This window comes from Pleurodeles waltl, chromosome 6 (assembly GCF_031143425.1).
Source record: "Pleurodeles waltl isolate 20211129_DDA chromosome 6, aPleWal1.hap1.20221129, whole genome shotgun sequence".
Lineage (NCBI taxonomy): Eukaryota > Metazoa > Chordata > Amphibia > Caudata > Salamandridae > Pleurodeles > Pleurodeles waltl.
Genome location: NC_090445.1, coordinates 1,108,258,630 through 1,108,279,232, shown reverse-complemented (window position 1 = coordinate 1,108,279,232; position 20,603 = coordinate 1,108,258,630). Strand labels below are relative to the sequence as shown.

The 20,603-nt window shown below is 41.3% G+C and overlaps 1 protein-coding gene across 1 annotated transcript in view; it reads right to left on the bottom strand.

Moving 5' to 3' along the window:
• The window catches only part of DNAJC11 (DnaJ heat shock protein family (Hsp40) member C11), a 595,273-nt gene that overhangs the window by 505,013 nt on the left and 69,657 nt on the right, over positions 1-20,603 (bottom strand). The window lies entirely within an intron of this gene.

Here is a 20,603-nt window from a genome sequence, read left to right as displayed (position 1 = left end):
CACCACGTATGCAGTATCAGTTGACAGCTACACACCTGCCCTGGGAACAGCTGTCCTAACAGTCACACTTTATCTGAAACAGTACAATCGACATTTCAGTAGCTCACGCCCGGTATGCCCAAAGTTATAAAGAAATGGTCTTACAAAGCAGAAAACCCTAACTCCCAAGAAGTTTATATACATGTTAAACTGCTTTAGTTACCACAACATCTACAAATGGTACGGATTCACTCATCCACTCACTATCTCAGTCAATCTTACTGCTTGCTCATCCTACGGTATTTCCTAGCCAAATTCTACCTTAAGTTTTTTAACCTTCCAATCTCATTCCCAAAGGTTGCTATCTAGCAGAGACACTAAAAACATAAAGCAAAATAAAATGATTTTATATTGATACATAGAGCACTTCAGAAACAGCAAATGACAGATGCATCTGATACCGAATTTTAAGAGTACACTATTTGCTGTTCTTGGAATCCTGGAAGGTTAAGTTGGCCAGGTTTCAAACCTGTGACCTGCAATTTACTAGATGTCAGTGGCAGGCTTTTAACGCACTTAGCCATCGATTGTTATCCCCATATTTGCTCTGGGGTAACCAGTAACATACTATTTGCATAAGGCGACAAATGCAGCACAGGAAGAGTTTAGAAAGGGCTTAGTTATTCAGATGATTCTGAGAGAAGGCCAGCACCCGTTTGAGCGGGACAGACCATAGAAAATGCACATCCTGAGATGTAATATTTAATTTGAGCATCCATAATCCAGCTTTAGGTTCTATGCTTTTGAAAAAGGAGGAGGAAGGAAAAAGTGATCCAAGCTTTCCTGAAAACAGAGTATACCTTTACTGATGCGAAGGCTGCACGTCTGGGTCACGCTTATTATATGCCTACTTCTCACAATAACAAAGTAATTGGGTAATTTCCTTGGCCCACCATCCGTTTGAAGTGGTATTTGAGCATCATAAGTGCTATACAAACTTCAATAACGTCACGTGGGTTGGCCCTCAGAAGTAGTATTCGAATCAAGCGTTTGTGTTTGTATGTTCCAACCATCTTTGGTGTTCAATAAGGACGTCTTTACCATACCAGTGCTCCACTAGACTAATCTCTCATCAAATGTCTTTGAGCAGACTGTGCTGGTGGCCTGTGATCTTCCTGGTCAAACTACTGCGCTTAAAGCTCTGCAGGAAACCGGGCCTTACAGCAGCGATCTCAACATCTTTTCCAGAGGATCTTTGTCAGAAGCCAGAGCTCATTGGAAATCGCGCTGGCTGAAATGTGAGCTCTTCAAAAATTGCAATTTTATGTCAGGACTGGAGTCTTCCGATTATGCTTCTCTTTCTTTACTACTTTACAGCCAATCACATTACAAAAACATTTTGACTATTTCCTATGAGACACCCCACCACCAATCAGAGCCCTTCTGATCCCTGAAGACCTACTGCTACCATAGTCCTTCCTCTTTCTTTGGCAGCCAACAGATACGTACTCCATGTTTACTTTCACTGGTCATTGATGGTGTGAGACCCACGTTCCTAGTGTACCCATGCTCAGGAAACTTCTCAGGTCTTTGTGTATATGACTGTTGTTTTTTCCCTTTGCATTGATTTCAGAGACTCCTTCTCCTGGTGGCTGGTGTAGAGCACGAAGATCTGAAAGGACACCCTGGTGCTCTCTTTAGAGTGAGGTACAGTCAATAGTTGTATAAGTGAGGGATGCCCCCATTCATTTTGAAGACGGTTCTGTTATTGAGACAAAACTAAAAGCCCTCACACCCACCTTTGAATACCAAATGTTTTACTCCCACGCTGTATAAAAGACATTAGGGCTCTGCCCTAAGGGCTGCAGGCTGCTCCTTCCAAAAATAGTTTACCAGAACAGTAGAATTAAACCCTGCTTCCTCTTTCTCCTCTTCCTGAAAGACCAGAGGGGGTGCACTGCAGCAACATGGCACATTTGCTCCCGGAGGGGAATGACAATTACAAGAAATATGGGTGAGCATCCATACGACTACTCGGTAGATGAACAACTAGAATCTCTCGATAATTCAGTTCAGGAATCTGTAAAAAGGGTACATTGTCCCATTACAAAGCACTTGAAGTACAAAGGATGGAGGAAGTTGGGGAGGGAACCCCCAGAATCAGCCAATTCCTAGAGGCAAAATTGGAAACACTTCTGCTCCACCTCAAAAAGGACCACTTCCAATACCACATCCAGAGGCCCTCAAAAAGATTTCCAGTTCAATCCTCCTAGATCATGGATATGTTGCCACAAATCTGGGGTGTGGAATTTAATAAAATATGTATTTGTCCATGGGACAGGTTGCTCCTAAATCTACTTGTCTTGTAAAAATATCTACTTGTCCCTTTGGTGCCATGTAGAAGCGGCGACAAATTACTGCAGCAGTCTCACGATATAAAAGCTCGGATAATAGCATCTGATTACGGCAGGACTAAGACTACAGTAGGGCTTAAATACTAGCAATTTCTTTATTTTGCCACCTTTCTGCAGATCTATATACTGGAGCTGGTAGAAGCAGTAAGCAATAGTTCCAGGGTTGGAATGCCGTTGAGTCTGTGCAAACCTACTAACTTGCTAATTTTGAGAATTTTCAACAGCTTTTCTCCAATCTTTTATCATACTGAGAAAGGCTGGAAATGTACTCCTGACAAGGGCAGAAGTAGAAGTTCTTAAGGGTTGGGAAAAAGTGGCTGGAGGGAAAATTAACTTGTAAACAATCAATAGATTTTTGCATGATCAAATCAACACGTGCACATTTGGTCATGCTAAAATATAGTTCACAAATATTTTCTAGAAGTCCATTTCCCGATCCACTTCGGTAAATTGTGAATTCATGAAAGCCATAATTCTGCACTAATGCATTATACTATGGGTGCACTTTTGTGACTTTCTTTAAGAACTGGGCCTCAAATTGGGTATGGCATTAGCCAAAACCTTTTGTTTTTATGATAATTAAAAAAAAAATCTCACTCCCTCTCCCTCTCTCTCTATTCATGCATTTTCTGGCTTTACTGTGAGTGGTAAATAATATTCTGCTCTTTCACAAAGTAGCCTTGTTCAGTGTCTTGAACTAACGTGGTAATGTGTGCTTTTTTTGAGAAAAAGCAAAACATTTTTTTGCTTTTGCCAAGGCTCGTTATAATGGTGAGGGCCTGGCAGCTCCCACAACAAAGTTTTACAAAAGCCATGTCAAAACAAGACACGCATTGACAAAACCAAAAGACTGACCACCAATGTCAAATCGGTTCTCTTTGCCAATGTTTGCTTATTGTCATGTTTCCCATTATCTTATTGAAACTGGTTACACTGGTTCTCCTTTAGGAATATTTTTTGGAAATACTGGCATGCATCAACACATTTTACTGAATGAAGCTTCAAAAAGTGGTAACTAAAATTTAGCAGTAATTTGGCAAACCATTTTTTTCCTAGTTGCATTCTTTATCTGAGCATTTTATTTCAAAAGCAAATAATCATCAATGTTACAAGCTTCTGCAAACATTTGCATCTGAATCTATTCAGAGAGCATTCTGGGAGCGTTATATATAGCCTCATATTGTTAAACTTTTCAAGCGTGTGTGTACATTTTTTTTTACTGGAATCTTTGTCAGTTGTGCAGTCCGAGCTTACCACATCTAATAATAAAGGCTTTGCATTAATGACCCATATATAGACGTTTAAACAGCATCAACACATGCACATAAATATTACCTCAACTGCAGACAATTCCCTTCCCTTTAAACTGGCAGACAAAGACATTATGTGCTGCAGAGTGTTGGGCCTACTTGTCCCAAGAACAAAGTAAATATGAAAACTTGTCCTTGACCTTGAACAATATATCTTGGGTGTCAGGCTATAGGAATTCCACACCCCTGCACAAATTTGATAGGGACATCAGGGCCCGCTCCGAGGGATGACCCATCCTTAGATTATTCCTCCTCTCAGTCATCCAAATCTGACCTCTGTCAAGACAACCATCAGCCCAGGGCAACCAAGCACAAGAGAAAGTTGCATCATGCTGTACGGAATCCAGCAGGATCTCAGAACAGAATGCGGGACTTTGAACCAGATGACACTGTCCACCTGCATTCAGTCGAACGGTTAACTAGCCCAGAACTAACGCACTACGTACAAAATCACTTGCACAAAGCCTTTTGAAAGGAAGGTTCTTGCAAAACTACAAGTACAGCCTCCCCAGACCCTCTTTAATAGGGAAAGTCGCTGATACATCAGAACTTGACCCCAATATGTCAGTCTTAATGTGAAAATAGACCAGAGACCCAAAATAGTGGATTGACTGCACATGGCACAGCTGCCAGGACAAATTGCTCAACCTCTCAGGTCTGCTTACCATTATACTCCACATGGCAGTCTAGGCCAAGGAGACAAATACTCCTATGCTCCTTTTGATCCAGATATCCTTTTGGGGTGGACCCAAGGAGCAGTATGCCTTCTAGGCATCACAAACTGTACCATTTCCTTGGAAAGGTGAAGATCCTGACAGTTGCTCGTCAACCTTAAACTAGCTCCATCTGAAGCAGGTCCTCTAACCAACAGCCTGTGTTTTGCAGACACGTTTGGAAAGGACCTCACCGAGTACACATCAACATTATGGGTATTGGATAAGGCTCAGACATCCCTCAAGAAGGTTTTCAACAGTGGTCTTTTTGGTAGGGCCAGATGCTTCTGAGGTTGAGTGTCAGGCCTGGGTTCTTCCAGACTCTGGCCCAAGAACTAAACCAAAGGGAAGGGAGCCTGAGTAATACCAGAAACAGTCAGTATCTTCTACTCTTCTAGAGCTAAAAGGGTGTGTGGCCTCTTCCAGAGTTACAACTACTGTAGCAGAAACACTCTTACAGACGACAGCTATGCAGGTAAAGATTATCCAAATTTCAGATGTAATTTTGGGGGGCAAGGTCAGACATTGCTATTACAATTGGCAAAAGTTCACACAAGATGCAAGGGTAATGGAGACAGTGCAGCGCTATACAGAGTTGTGGATTTTCAGGTAAGGTACATTAAGTATAATGCCAGCAGGGCAACACATATCTTATTGCCACAGTCACTTCCTCCCAACTGTCACTCAAAACCCCCTTCATTCCATGCCAACATTCCTACAGCATGGTTATCCCAGCATTTAAAGACAAGACTTAACATATCCTTTCCCCACCACATTAAAACAAATAACTTATCATAACATATACAACAATCTAAATGAAAGGTCCTATCAAGAGAACAATGAACAATTTAAACCTCCAAAATAATGCAAAAATAGCAACACATTCTATAATAAATATAACAATTAAATCAAGGAAATTCTAAAGATACACATTCAGTTGGCAAAAATACTATCATGCAAAATGTAGGCCTTACGCTATTCCTTTGAGATGTCAAGAATATAATCAAGAAATTTGCTATGCAGTTTCTTTTCCCCTGCAAGCACTCTGTGCTTTGAACTTTCACCATTCTTCACCTCACACTCCTCACTTTCAATGTTATGTCTGTTTCCATTTTTTCTCTTCATATCATGAGTTACTGCCAATTTGTTTTTATTTCACCTATTCCCATCCTCAACCTTGACCACATTCCTTCTTACCTCTAACACTTTATTAGGGGCTGAAAACTTAGACTCCGCCCTTGGATACAATTAATGGAATCTTGACTCTTACATCATCTCCCACCTTAATCATAGCTGCTCTTCCTAGCTTGTCAACACAATTATTCTGAGCTTGTACCCTTCTTCTGTACACCTCATTCACTTTGTGCTTATCAGTGAAAAATTACCCAATCCAATGTCCTGGCATTTTTGATGGAGGGACTCTTCCTCTCAATGACACAAAGGGCGATACCCCTGTGTCCGCATTGGGTGTGGTGCGCACGGCCCACAGTAATTTCCTAAATTCTAATTTACAGTTTAATCTATTGACTCTGGCTGGCTGTACCTTTTCCTTAATAACTGTTAAATCAGTATACAAGACCATTACTCATAGGACGATAAAAAGACGTTTAAATGTGTTTAATTCCCAAAAATTACAAAAAAACTGAAAAATGTGCAAAAGTAAATTGACAACCATTATTTGTTAACATTTTGTTAGGAATACCTTTCTGAGTCTTCACAAATTTCACTTCCATAAAAATCTACAACTGTTACCATGATATCTATGGCCAGTTTGCTCCAAGCCTTATTAAGTACACTTATTGCCTCCACAGGACTAGGCGCCATGACCTGCGAGTTATCACTTATAGCACAATTCATACAATCCTTTACATAATGTTCGACACTCTTATTTAAACTGGACCACGAACATTTTTCACAAATTGAACTCTTTATCGCATGCATACCTATGTGTCTCTCTTGAGCAAAAAAACAGTAGCTTGTTCCTCATTCCCTCAGGCACTATCAGAACATTTGACTGAAGTAGAATACTACTGACAAAGGACAATTCCTCAAAATCCTGTTTGCATGCTTCTCTTAACCACAACTTCAGAGGATACCGTGGTCACTTCCTTCATCTGCCCCTCTGCATCTAATGCAGCTTTCAATTTTCCCTCTTATATGGCCTCCTCTGAATGACCTTTAACAGTGTGTACCAAATCTTCAACACCCTAATACAATCCTTCTTCCTCAACATTCTGGCCCTGAGCTGGAAGTCGAGAAATATAATCAGCTAGCAAGTTCTTAGCAACAGGCACATACTTTACACAAGAATTTAAATCTGGAAGCCAACATTGCCACTTGGCAATCGTGGGAGTGGGATGCTCTCCACCCCTTGTAGTGAACAACTGTACCAGAGGGTTATGATCGACCCCCACAGTGAAACGCATGCCCCATAAGTATGGTTTGAAATTAACAATCCCTCACCAGCATGCCACTGCCTGCCTCTCTTTCAATTACAGAGTATGATGAGTCTGCAGCTCTCACACTTTATACCGCAAACACAAATACTTCATCTCTATCTTGACAACACTGCATTAAAACTGCAACCAGTCCCTTCTGGCTAGCATCAGCCATAATTATGCTTTCATCTTGAGTGTCAAATGATTTCAATGGATTATCATTTATTACTTGATTGATGAGCAATTTGAATTCTTGACACAATCCACATTCCAGTCCAATTTTACATTTAAAAAAAAAAAAGATTCCTCATGTTGTACAATTTTTCCCCGCACACCTGGTAGTAAATCTGGTACAGAATAAAATCAGACACATAAACCTTGTTTTCAAGGTGAAAAGAAAGAAACCACGGCACATCGTAAGCTCAGGGTGAAATCCATTTATTCTTTGATGATGTCTCAGGACAAAAATCCTCTGATTTCATGAAACACATTTGGTAGGTGATTTGAGAGCACAAAACACCTTTCATGTTTGTGGAGAAACAGCCGACACGTGTTTCGTCATAATTGACTTTTTCAAGGCTGTAGATGTACACAAATAGGATGTATCAATTGCAAGAATTACAAAAGCACAGAAATCAGACAAAAGTTTTGGCGTGGAGCTAAACAACCAATCAAATTTCGTGGATTAAGAGAGAGAAGCCCAGTAACATAGGATAGTGTGCTCTGGATCCGTAAAGAGTGAAGACTAGGAAACACAGCATTTACCTCCATAAATCGTAAAGCCATGGCAATCTAGTAAACAAAATATATAGTAGGAAAAAAGAGAGTGCCAATGCCTATGAGAACCAGTGAATGAACACGTATGAGGTCTGAAGGTACCGTTAACCCAAAAAGTGAGGAGAAAAACAAAGTGTGACGTTTGATATACCAAGAGTAGTAAACCACCACCTGTGTTATTGTGTGAAGAGAGAAAGGACCATTGACGTCGATGGCGGGAAGCGCAGAAAAAAGAAAAAAGATGGACATACCTTTTGAATATAAAGATAATGGTTGTATTTAGACGGACTCCAATATTCAAAGAATATGAGAACAAATATAAATTGTAGCATGGATGTTATCAGAGTCCAGAGACCATGGTAAGTCTGGAAAGAAGAAAAAAAACAATGGGAAAGAGCGCATGCCAGACGGGACGGGGAGATGGGTAGCCTAAATGAAAAAATGGAGCAACTGATTACATGGTGAGGGGTGAGAGAAAACGTTTGTTTCAGAAATTAACTCTGATAAATATAAGGCCTTTTGTGAACACTGAGGGGCCCCCAGACACTGGAACGCTGACGGTGTCTAAGTGTGTTATTAGGTATAAAAAGGAACGGTATAGTTTACTTTAAACGGAGTTCTTGTAATAAAACGCCAGGAAATTGCAGAGGTGCTCAACCGCTATTAAGACTGAGCACACGGTCTATAATGGCGGTGAGCGCTGAAAAGTGAAATAAGTGTCCCTGGAGAGAGGGTTGAATGGGGATATGCCCTCTTACCTTCCAATCGTCCGAGTAGCTGTGTAATCGGTGTCTGGCGTCGCGTATGAGCATGCGCCGGCATACTGTTGCTATTTGTAGTGGAAGTGGAATAGACATAAAAAACGGACTGGCCGAAGTTGGGGAAAAAAAAGGTGGGTCCGCCATCTTGGAAGGGAGAGAAACTGGTGACTAGGTGGTCATGCAGAGGGGATAGTACATATAGATAAGCAAAGGCTTGGAAACAGCCTCCTGCAAGTCTCTCTTAAAGACATATAAGTAAGAAGAAACAAGAGAAAATAGACACACCGCAGAGTCATAGGCATGTGTAAGTGACAATATTTGTTTTTCCGAGATGTTAGGTGAAACACAGAAACGATCACATGTAAAGAAGTTTTTTTTGTATAAATACAGTTTTTGGCGTGTGCCCACATAGTAATAAGGGGCATGTTATAAGTAGCATCCTAGTAACTTAGACGACATATAACCCAAGTAGAGATAGTTTAGTTTGAGAATTGAGAAAGAATGCATAGGACACTACATGTTAACATTGTCGGTACATTATACTGAAAAAAAGTTACAAATAATACAGGTAGGCAATACATAATAATAGTGATATGTCAAACCTGTTCAAAAAAGTAAGAGGCGTGTGCCAAAACAATTGTTGAGGGGATGTTATAGATAGCATTTTAGTAAGTCCGAAGAAGTTTATCGAAAACAAACATGCATCCAAAATAGGGATAATACCGTTTGTGAGTCTAAAAAGATTACAACGGACACTCGTGTTGACATTGTGGACAAATCGTGATGAGAGAAGTTGTCAATAATACATGCGGGCAGTACATAGTGCGAATAACATATCAATCATGTTAACAATGGGGCGTGTGCCCATACGATGATTGAGGGCATGTTTTAAATAGTATCCTCATAAGTCAGGAGATATTTAACCGCAACAAACATTTGTCCAAAATAAATTTGAGAATTGAAACAAATTGCACAAAAAAAAAAAAACTAATGTTGATATCACGGGCACATCGTGCTGAGAGACATAACAGAAGAAAAAATGTAAGTAATGCACAGTACCAGTAATGTGTCAAACCTATTTACAAAAGGGGGCGTATGCCAATATAATGATTGAGAATGTGTTATAGATAACATACATATGTTGAGATTTTAGGCATATATTGCTGAGAGAAATTGCAAATAATATGGACAGGTAATGAACGGCGAGCCGGTGCTTATAAGAAGACATGGAGGTCTTTGTCTGAATTAAGCCCCTCCTCTACAGTGTGCAATTTGACTATCCATCTGCTTTCCAGTTGTCTCAAGAAGAGAGTCTTATTGCCACCCCTTGGGCATTTGTCCAAGGTGGCAATGCCATGTGTTCGTATGTCTAGTTTTTCCTGCAGAGGGTGTGCTAAGTTGTATTGTATAGGAAAGGGGTAGTCTCTGTTGTTGTTTTTAATGGCCTGGATATGTTCTTGCAGCCTTTCTTTGAAGGGCCTGATTGTGCTGCCAATATAGACTTTTTTGCATGAACAAATATGATGCAATAAACAATGAACTTAGTGTTGCAGTTCATGAATTGCTTGATAGTATGTGTTATTTGTGAGTTGTAGCAAAAATTCTTGGTTTTGTCAAGGGCATACTCACAGACATTGCAATGACCACATTTGTAAAAGCCCGAAGGCGGAGAGGGTAACCAACTACCATTGGCGACCATTGGTAAAAAACTGTGACATAGTTTGTCCCTCAAAGTGTGGCCTCTGCGGTGAATCATGTCTGGTCTGTTGTTCAAGCTTTTCTTGAGAGTCTCATCAGACAGCAAAATGTGCCAGTTGTTCTTAAGGATCCTGAATACTTCTGCACTAGCACATGTGTACGCGGCTATGAATGCTGGGGCCTTTTTTTTGTTATTATTGACAGCCCGTTTATGTGCTGTTTTGCGAAAGAGAGAAGCTCTGTTGATCTTAAAGATCCTGTCGCGTGTATTGCTTAGCAGTTTTTCCGAGTAACCCCTATTCCGAAAACGATGCTCTAGTGACACCAACTGTTTGTTAAATTCTGAGTCTTCCTGACAATTGCGTCTCACCCGCACAGCCTCCCCGAAGGGGATGGTTTTATTTGGGACTGTGGGTGCGCGCTGCTGGCATGTAGAATGGAATTCGAGGCTGTTGGCTTTCTAAAAAGTTTAGACCAAATGTGGTTACCTTGTGTATAAAGTGTCACATCTAAAAAATCAACACTCACAGAACTAGCACCGCTAGTGAAGTGTATATTGTATTGATTGTCATTTAGGTACTGGATGAAAAGTCCTAAGGAAGTATTGTCACCTGACCAGAAAAGAAGGACATCGTCAATGTATCTACCCCAATAAAGGATATACTGTGTCAGCTCTGGTGGGCCCTTGGTCCATAAGTGATGGTGTTCATAATGCCCCATGTACAGATTGGCAAAGGAGGGTGAAAATTTAGCTCCCATGGCAACACCCTGTTTCTGTCTGTACCAGGTCCCCTCATGTAAGAATACATTGTTGTCCATGGCTAAGTTAATCAGATCCATCAACATGTTGGAATGTTCTAGAAATGTTGCTTCTCTTTTATCCAGAAAATACTGGATTGCGGCTATGCCTTCCTTTTTGGGTATGCAAGTATAAAGGTGTTTGAAAATCCTCAATGGCTAACCAAGCTTGCCTTAGGCTCCACCCCTTTTGCTGACAATTTATATCCCAAATAGTCAATAAAAGGAGTGTTTAATTTGCATTTTTGGCACTGACGTAAGCCCTCTTTCTTTCAAACTGGACAACATTTGATGTAACCCTGCGTTGTGCTGGTCCTGGTTCTCCCCAAAACATGATCGCTGTCATGGAATGCAACAACAACTTCCAAGTCCTTAAACACATTTTCTATTACTCTCTGAGACACAGTAGATGCTGTGGCTACACCAAATAGCATGCGTTTAAATTGGCACAGACCCTCAGGAGTTATGAACAATGTTAAGTGTCTAGAATCAGGATGCAGATCGATTTGATGGTACACAGATGTCATATCAAGTAAACTAAAAAAATGTGCCTCCCTTCAAAGTGGATAACATTTCCATAATATTAGGCAGTGGGTGGCGATCAACCCATAATTTTTCATTAAGAACATGTAGATCCACAAACATGCAAATAGATCCATTTCCCTTGCCAGCTGTAACAATTGGAGCAACCCAATTAGAAGACTTAACAGGTTCAATAAAACCCTGCCCACACAGTTTGTCCAGTTCCTTCCTCAATTCAAAATGCAAAGCTAAAGGTACTCTACAAACCTTGTGACGTACAGGATTTGCATTTCAACTGATCTAATCCTGTGTATGAAGCCCTTAAATACACCTAGATTTTCTTGAAATACTTCTGGGTGCGCATCCTCCCATGCATTATTTTTGACTGAAAGAATTTGCGTGTACTCTTTCTTTAATGCTACCTGGGCTGTGTTATTGGACTCCAACAACATTCCCAAATCCTTCTGATCATACCAACCCAACAAGCAAGCATCATCCTTTGCTACATATACAATCCCTCTCGTAATACTGTTTTATAAATTACATTCTGCCTCAAACTTCCTCATTACATCTATGGGCTTGTGCCTCCATAAACAACAGGTTGAATCAATGACTACTTCAATTGATTATCACTAAAAGTTTCCTTCCATTTTTTCTCACTCAACTAAGTGAGTGGGGATCCCAAATCTGCCTTAACCTTTACTTCTATCCCATTGATGGACAGAGTACAAAAAAGCCTTTTTATCTTGTCCAGGGACACACCCCAACCGACTTTCATTATGTTCATCATTCCTAGACATATCATTAATTGTTAATACTTCGCCCTCATCACCCATGGAGTTTTTGCTCTCACACAACATGCTGGCTTCCACCCTGTGAAACTTGCTTAATTACATTTTGACTTCTGACTTACAAACCCTGGCATAATGCCCCTTTTTCATGCATTTTGCACATGCTCGATGAATGGCAGGACACACTGGCATTACCTAAATGAGATGTGCTGAAACAGCTACAACACTAACTGTTTAAAGGATTTTCTTTTGTTGGATTAATCAGTCATCTTCTCTGTATCTTCTTTCTTTTTACTTTCTTATTTTTACTTTTGACAGCTAATACATTTTCAGGTTAAGACTATGTATCTTATACTGGCTTCATTGACACCGAAATTCAGGAACTCTTGAGCAAAGAAGCTATTATCCTCTCTCTCTTACCCCAGGAGATTCATTAGGGGTTGCTTCCAATTGGTTCTCAATCTCAGGCAGTTCAACTCAGGGGTGGGCTTATCGCCACTTTACGATGGAGAGCATCCATCTTCTGAGAGGTCGGTTATAGGAAAGCGATTTCATGGCAGGATTCGACCTAAAGGATGCTTATTTGACAATTCCAATCTTTCCCCCTCAAAGGATATTTCTCCAATTTCAATGGAGCTAAGATTGGTAAGTTTGGGGCACTTCCTTTTGGCCCCTTGTTATTTTACCAAGCTGCTAAGACCAGTTTTGGAAACACCCAGAGAAATGAAGTGACACTGATCGTCTATCTGGACAAACTCATCATCATGGCCCAAGATCAAGACAGTTTCACTTGGATGATCCGATTAATCCAGGAGCTAGGGTTTATTATTAATGCCTCAAAATCGATCTTTATCCCTCCTCATTATCTACAGTTCCTGGGTTCCCAGGATGACTCTGTACAAGCCCAATTCAAACTTCCAAACTCAAGGATTGTGTTCATCAAGTAAGAAGTAAAACAAACAGGCCCTGGCCAGGATAGCAGGTCATGGCCCAATCTGTCCAAGTGATGTTCCCAGGACCGCTTCATTACCGATATCTTCAAATCAAAATCATTCATTTCGAGAAGGGATTGTTCTACTAGATGCAGATAGCACTATCAGAATGACCCAGAACCAAGATGGTATGATAGATTGGCCATATGGACATCATTGAACAGCAAGGCCGTACCCATCAGTGTTACACAAGTGGTCATAGACTTGGATGCAACTGGTGTGACTGTGGGGCAAGATGCAGCCCTATATCCATGGATGACAGATGGCCAAAGCTGAAACTGCCTAGAACTTCTGACTGGATCCTTGGTGCTCAAGACACTCTTCCCTCACAGAATTAAATGCTGTATCCTCCTGCGAATGGACAACATATCTGTGGTGAGATACACAAACAGAAAAGACTGGGAGGCGCATAATCATGACTCTTGGTTGAGAATCCCAAAGGCTTCTGCCATTATTCTCTCCCACATCAAATATTAGTGACAGCAGAATATATTCTGGGCCGAATAGTACTACTATAGAATGGAACTCACAATTCCCAAAGAACACCAGCGATTGGAGATTGCATCTCTTAATTTTCCAATTTCTCAAACAGTTGAAGGATCAATGTGTGGCAGATCTTTTTGCCGCGTGCCTGAATGCGCGCCTCTCAATATTTTTCAGCTGTAGACCGGACCCCTAGTAGTGAGTACAGATGCCTTTCTACAGAATTGGGCGTGGAATTTGCATTATGCCCTTCCCCATTTGTGATGATCTCAAGAGTTCTCTCGCACGTCAGGAGCCAAGAGCTGGAGCTAATCCTCATAACTCCCTACTGGAGGGATAAACCATGGCTCCAGGTGTTACGGGAGATTTCTTGCGAGATGCCGGTGAGTATTTGGAGCTTCCAGGAGCTTTGCAACAATCGGATGGGTCCCCTGAAGGCTTTAATAATGACAGTTTGATATCAGAGGGCATAGCTCTGGCCGGGTCAAAGAGTAGCCAATAGAGCCAAAGAAGAAATCAGAGACATTTTAGATCGGGGAGAGTGCGGCCTTTATTCTTTTAGATGCCAAAGCAGCTTCTGATTTTGTAAATTGTTCTGTTGTGTGCACATATTGTTTGCTTTATCTCTGATTAGCGCTTTTGACTGTTTGTCATACCGCGCTGTCGACTTTTTCACAATGTAATTCTCACCTCACCACCAGTCTTTTCTCTCGTTCGGAAACAACAGTTTCCACGCCTACAGCGCAGCCCTGCACACACGGGCTTGTTTCTGCATGTTTCCCCACTATCAACCCGTTTTACCTTTGCTGGACGGTTTGCACTGTTACTAGTGAAACCTGTCCCAGCTGTCCGTACTGCGCTTTTCTTTACCCTAACTCTTGTCAACAAAGAAATCACCTCTAATCCGTTGCCCCAACTTATTACGCCATGACCACTTTACCATCTGACTAGGATCTCATTTTTTACTTGTCTTTGATTACTTTTCGTACTCCACACCCCCATAGCTTAACCTGAGATTATACTAGAAATTTATGTTCCTGTTTTTCTCACTCAGGATATATTGGCTCATTTCTCTTTCCCTTTCCCCTTTTTTCCGACACTGTCATAGGTTTTTTGACAACAGGCTTATCAGGGCCTGCTACAACTGTACTTTCTTACGTGTTTATTACCTTACCTAACCACACTACCGATAGGTCCACTTCTAGAAGGTATGTATTGTGTGACCTATTCCTCTTACCGATTTCTTCCTTCTCTATTTATATACCATTCATCTAGACTTCTTCCTTCCTCCTTTTTTTCACTCTGTGTTTCTACATTCATCCTTCACCCTTTCTGTGTACTGTATTTTTTGGCTATTCACAGTTATCATTGTCTCTCTTACCAGTTCCAATTTACCTTCTTCCCGAGCCCAACTAACTGGTCATGGGGCTCCCTCGTTACCCACCTTCGTCACGTACCACTCTGGCCGGACGGCCCGGGTATGATCCACTTACTTAGTCCCTGCTACCCTTCTCGTCAGGCTATTCACTTTATTTACTCTTTTTGACTTCGTAACTTCTGTGTTGTGCCCTTACTCATCCATCTGTCGGATCTCTCTCTCAGCCCTTCTCCTCTCCTCTACCTGTTACACTTCACGTTGTAGGCTCGTGGATACCACTCCAGAACACTGCTGCACTTATCCACCTTTAACTCTGGTTTATACCTCCCGTTATTTTGATTCTAGGTCACATAACACTCAGCCACAGCGTTTCACTTTCTTTCTCATGCTCTGCACTTTGGGTCCCAATCACGCACCTTTGTTTGCTGTGTTTTTTCCAACACTCACCTACTCACCTTTTCAGGTCCACTGAGATCACATACAGATCACTGGGTATTGATATCCAACTGCTTGGAGTCTCTTTCGTATGCTCACCTATGAGCCCACGTTCGATTTCATACACTTCTGTATGCCAAAACATAAGAACTTTTTTGATCTCATTACTGTTTTGCAGCCTTGATGAAGTCAATTGTGTGACGAAACACGTGTTGGCTGTATCTTGTTGATGACACAATGATCTCTAGCATCTACAAATAAAGGCAACTTCTGCAAAACAAGACCTGGGACTCCAGTCTACTTTTCACTTCAACATCATACTATCAGGGATTTTTATCCCTGTCACACTATTGGACTATATATTCTGTGTGCTGTGGCCATCTTGTTCAGCTTTTGATACTGTTAATCACAAGCTGCTGACTGGCCACCTTCACTCCACTGAAATCAGTGGAGTGTCCATGGCCCTCCTCAGATCCTTTCTCTCGGGCCGAGAGCAATCAGTGGCTCTCAATGAATTCACATCAGAATCATTCTCTCTTTCCTGTGTGGTGTCTCAAGGCTCCTCACTAAGCCAGATGTTGTGTAACATCTATGTCACTAGCTTAACTGTTCTCATCCGATTGTTTAGGTTTTCGATTGAATCCTACACAGATGATCTCGGGCAAAACAGAGGATGTCCAGTTTGGTAACCATAACACCATTTGGTCCCCTTCTTGTTGGCTGCAGGAACTGGGTGCCGTTCAAGTCCCAGTCAGGAAAGTTTGTAACCTGGAGTACGGGTCGATGATAAACTGACCTTTGGGGCTCAACCAAATGCGGTCACATATGTTAATTTCTACACCCTTAAGACCTTGAAGAAAATTCTTCCGTACATTCCTGATGATTTACAGAAGACAGTAGTCACTTCATTGGCCCTGTCAAGAATTGACCATAGTAACTGCCTTTACATAAATATGCAACAGCAGCATCTGAACAAACCACAAACCCTGTAAAATGCAGCAGCTCATCTGTCACTTCGAATAACATTGTTTCAGTCAGCTTCTAATGCACTAAAATAATTGCATTGGCTGACTATTACACAGAAAATTACCTTTAAGGCATTCTGTATCACTTTCAAGGCTCTTCATGGAATTGGGCCAGAATAACGGAAAAGGAAATTTGAATGGTATACAACTCCTAGGACATTACGTTCCTCCACAACCAGAAATGGCTCCGTTTCAAGATTCAGACTCTCCTCATGGGTAGGAAGAAGCTTTGTAACATCAGCTTTCAAAACTTGAAACTTTTTACAGATTTAGATCTAATCAATTGATAACTTGCTCCCTTTCAGAAAAGCTCTAAAAACCTTCGTTTTAAGGTCCTAATGAGCATATCATCCCAGGCTTCCATAGAGCAAGCGCCAAGACACCTTTAGGTACACGTAAGCTTTAGAAATAACTATAACTTAATTTATAACAATGCTTGCCGGTCTTCATCTCGCTTTCACATACAGCTAATGCAAAATGTGGAATAAACCAGTCATCTCTGTAATTTTCATTTAGAGACTGTATTGATAAAGCTACTCTATGAGTGGTGGTGCAGAAAGAGTAGACAACTCAAAACATGCAACTTGCATTTTCTTAGCAGACTGCAATTGTAAAGGGCTGTTACAGAAATTCTACGGGCAAATACGCCCAGAGTGGAAGCCACCATAGAATGAGTTCCTTTTGAAGTTATGAGGGAATCACAGAATCAAAAACCCTGATGTATTTGCTGAAGATGACAAAACAGAGCATTTTCCTTCACAGACACCCATCAAACTCACAAGTCTGAACAAAAACAGTGTGAGGAAATACAAACTCCTTACCTTCAGGCGTAGGAGTTCTAATGTTTAGTCCACTGTCTTTACTACAATTTTAGAGAAATCTTTCTTCTTTTAGTGAGAAACAGCTCAACAGAGTAAAAGCATTACCAGGCCATTCATTTAAGACCGCAACCAGCTCCAGAACTAAGTGGTGAATGGCTGGTCTAACTGGAGACACAGTGTAAAAGACATGGACCAGAGGCAAGGGTAAGAAGTTCTTGACTGGAGATCTTTTGAAGGTGCCCGGCATAGCTATCTATTCTGAATGTTGCGGGTGTAACTGAGATTTTGATAAAAAGCATGATGCTAATTATGGATAATGATTGCTGTGGGAGTGATACTAGGTGCTGAATCCTAATAAGTCCTTTTTCCTGCTTTTTATGTTCTAATGAGCGTATGGATAGGAGTACAGGCCAATGATGTATGCAGCAAGTAACAGCTAGGAGCCCTCAAAGGCCCATAGAGTGGGAGATCAGGGGCCATGAGGCAAACTGTACAGTGGGAATCTGACTTTCACAGAAACCAAGGTAGGTATGAAGAATATGGCGCATGGGGATAGTTTTGTCTCTTCTACTACACATCTCTTCATAATGGAGACCAGATCTGTACTGGAGAACACTGATTTGAATATTCCCACTGGAATAGGAAAAGCTTCTGGATGTTCCTTTTTACCAGTCATCAGGAAATGTGCTTTGCAAATGCTCATATATAGTGGGGGCATTGGAGCAAGGGACTGTGAGTCTCAAGACACTCTTCTCCAGAGGAAGGGGGCTGCGTCCCTCCTGTTACCAGAGTTATGAAGTGGTTTCCCTTGTAATGCTGCATGGGAAGCTGAAGCAAGGTACTCAGAGTCCCAGGTCACCCTGCTGATAAGGAATGGGGAGTGGTGAGGGGAAGCCCTTCCGGTTGCCAGTTGGATAAAGAGCTTTTACTTGTCTTGCTGCACTGGACGCTGGAGCAAGAGACTAAGAGTTCCATTTCATTCTGCTGTTAACGAGGGAGGAGATCTGAGGAGGAGCCATTCTTGTAGCAAGAGTTATACATTGCTTTCGCGTGCCCGGTCGCAAAGGACATGCACCTGCAAAACCCCAGCCAAGGACTGGCGAGTCCACACCAGGAAAAGGCAGTGCAGTGAGCCCTCACTTTGTTCAAATTTTTTCATCATCAAACCCTATCGGAGTACACACATTACAAGGTAAACACTCAATTTATTGCATCAAATGCATAACCTGATTCTGGAGTCCTGTTACCTAGGGCTTTGTAGGAAAGGACTTTTGATGGCACATGAGGAACTGAAAGCGCAGGAGATTTTGTAGTAGGTTATCTCTGTTTCCTGCTGACCTTTATAACAATAGTTGGTGTTTTACCACTAGCCTGCTTGAGTAAAACGTGCAATGCGAAAAGTAAAAGTGGCAAATATCCCTCCAGGTCTCTCCAACTCAAAAAAAGTTAGTAAACATGCAGCAGAAAACTGCGCCAAATGGTGAGATACAACCCATTTCACATAGATGACACAGATAATCAACCACAGCATAGTTTTAAAGTAGCATCACCTGTTGTGGCTATACCAAGCAGTGTTAAAATATGTTTCTGTACCCCAAGACATGGAGATTATTGTCCTATTGGAAGAATTGAGTGGGAACATCAATGAACTGAAATAAACAATATTTATTCTAACTGAACTAAGTCAATAGCATTGGACACTAGAAAAATCTAATGATACCAATATGAGAATACTAGACATTGAAACTAAATATGTACATTTAGTAGATCTGACCTACGGGTCAAAAAAAAGGAAGCTGGGCCATTCTTTGGGGTCACAAACCAGACTAGTTAAAGGGAATCCACCAAAGATAGATAGGGATTTACATTAAGATAATGTGAAATTCAGATATAACTTACATTCAAGGGAATCGAATACTAATGTTGACTTTGACCAAGAAAGTTTAGTAACATTCAATATGGGTGTTCTAGGATTCTCCACCCACAAAAAGAAAAATACAAATGTGTTCCTGACAAACTCCCTTATGGTGCCCTTGAGCATAGAGCTTCTTTAAAAAATGAAGTAATTGGCAGGACTTTGTTGTCTATGCCTATGTTTTTGTAAAGTGCCATGCTGCCCTCTTGAAACCTTGGGACCTTGTGAGGGATGATTATGTTGAAGGTTTGATTGCTGTTGGGCTTGGCCCTCTTTGCAGGGACACACCAAAACCTTTTACATTCACCCCTCCGGCTTTCCTATTTTGTTGGCTTTTAGGACCCTGTGCACATTACCACTGCTAACCCGTGCTAAACTGCTTTAGTTACTCCTTAAAACATGGTAACATTGGCTTACACCAATTGGCACATTAAATTTACTTATAGGTCCCTAGTAAATTGGCACTACGTGTACTCAGGGCCTGTAGATGAAATGGTACTAGTGGCACAGTTATTGTGGAACCCACTCAAGTGTCTGTTCAAAACATGCCTCAGGCCCACCATTACGGCCTGGGGCAGTTTTAAACTGCAATTCAAATAGGCAAAATAAACCCTTTGCCAATATTAAACTTTCCTTTTTAATAAATGTGTCACGCCTACGGTACTCCCCACACAGCCCTTAAAGCAGTGTATTTAAAAAGTTGAACCCTTACTTTTAAGTTTTACATGTCCTGGTAGTAAAAACTCAAATTTGTTTTTCATTACTGTGAAGCCTACCTCTCCAATAAGATAACATTGGGTTACCTTATTACATTTAATAAGTACTATCTTTTGATTGGGTGCAGATACAAACGTTACATTTGGGCTCAAAGGCATTTTAATTTAAAACCCTCTTTAATGATAAACTCATAGTTTAGATAACGATATGGAAAATGCCACTTTTACAAACCTGGCGTTTTCCCCATCATAAACTTTCTGAGGCCTCCTAGGAGTTTCCAGCTGCCTGGGTCTGTTAATGGCACCCCATCAGGAATGTGTACAGGGCCTAGACAGTTATCAATAGAATCTGGGTGTAGATAGGTGGGTCATCCTGCCAGAAGGGAAGGGGGTGGTGCTATTCCCTACCCACTTCCATTTCAGAGGAGCTGCCTCAACACACTCAAAGTTGGCACCAGGCTTTTGTTACCCCAGACATTTGGGTCCTGGTTAGGGAAGATGAAAATTCCAGGACCATCTGTCGGGGTAGGAGGAGGCACCGGGTATAAATAATGGACTCGCTGACCAACTCCTCAGTACACTCCTGGACCTTCGGAAGACGACAGAAGGACTGCCTTGTACTCCAGAGAGCTGCCCT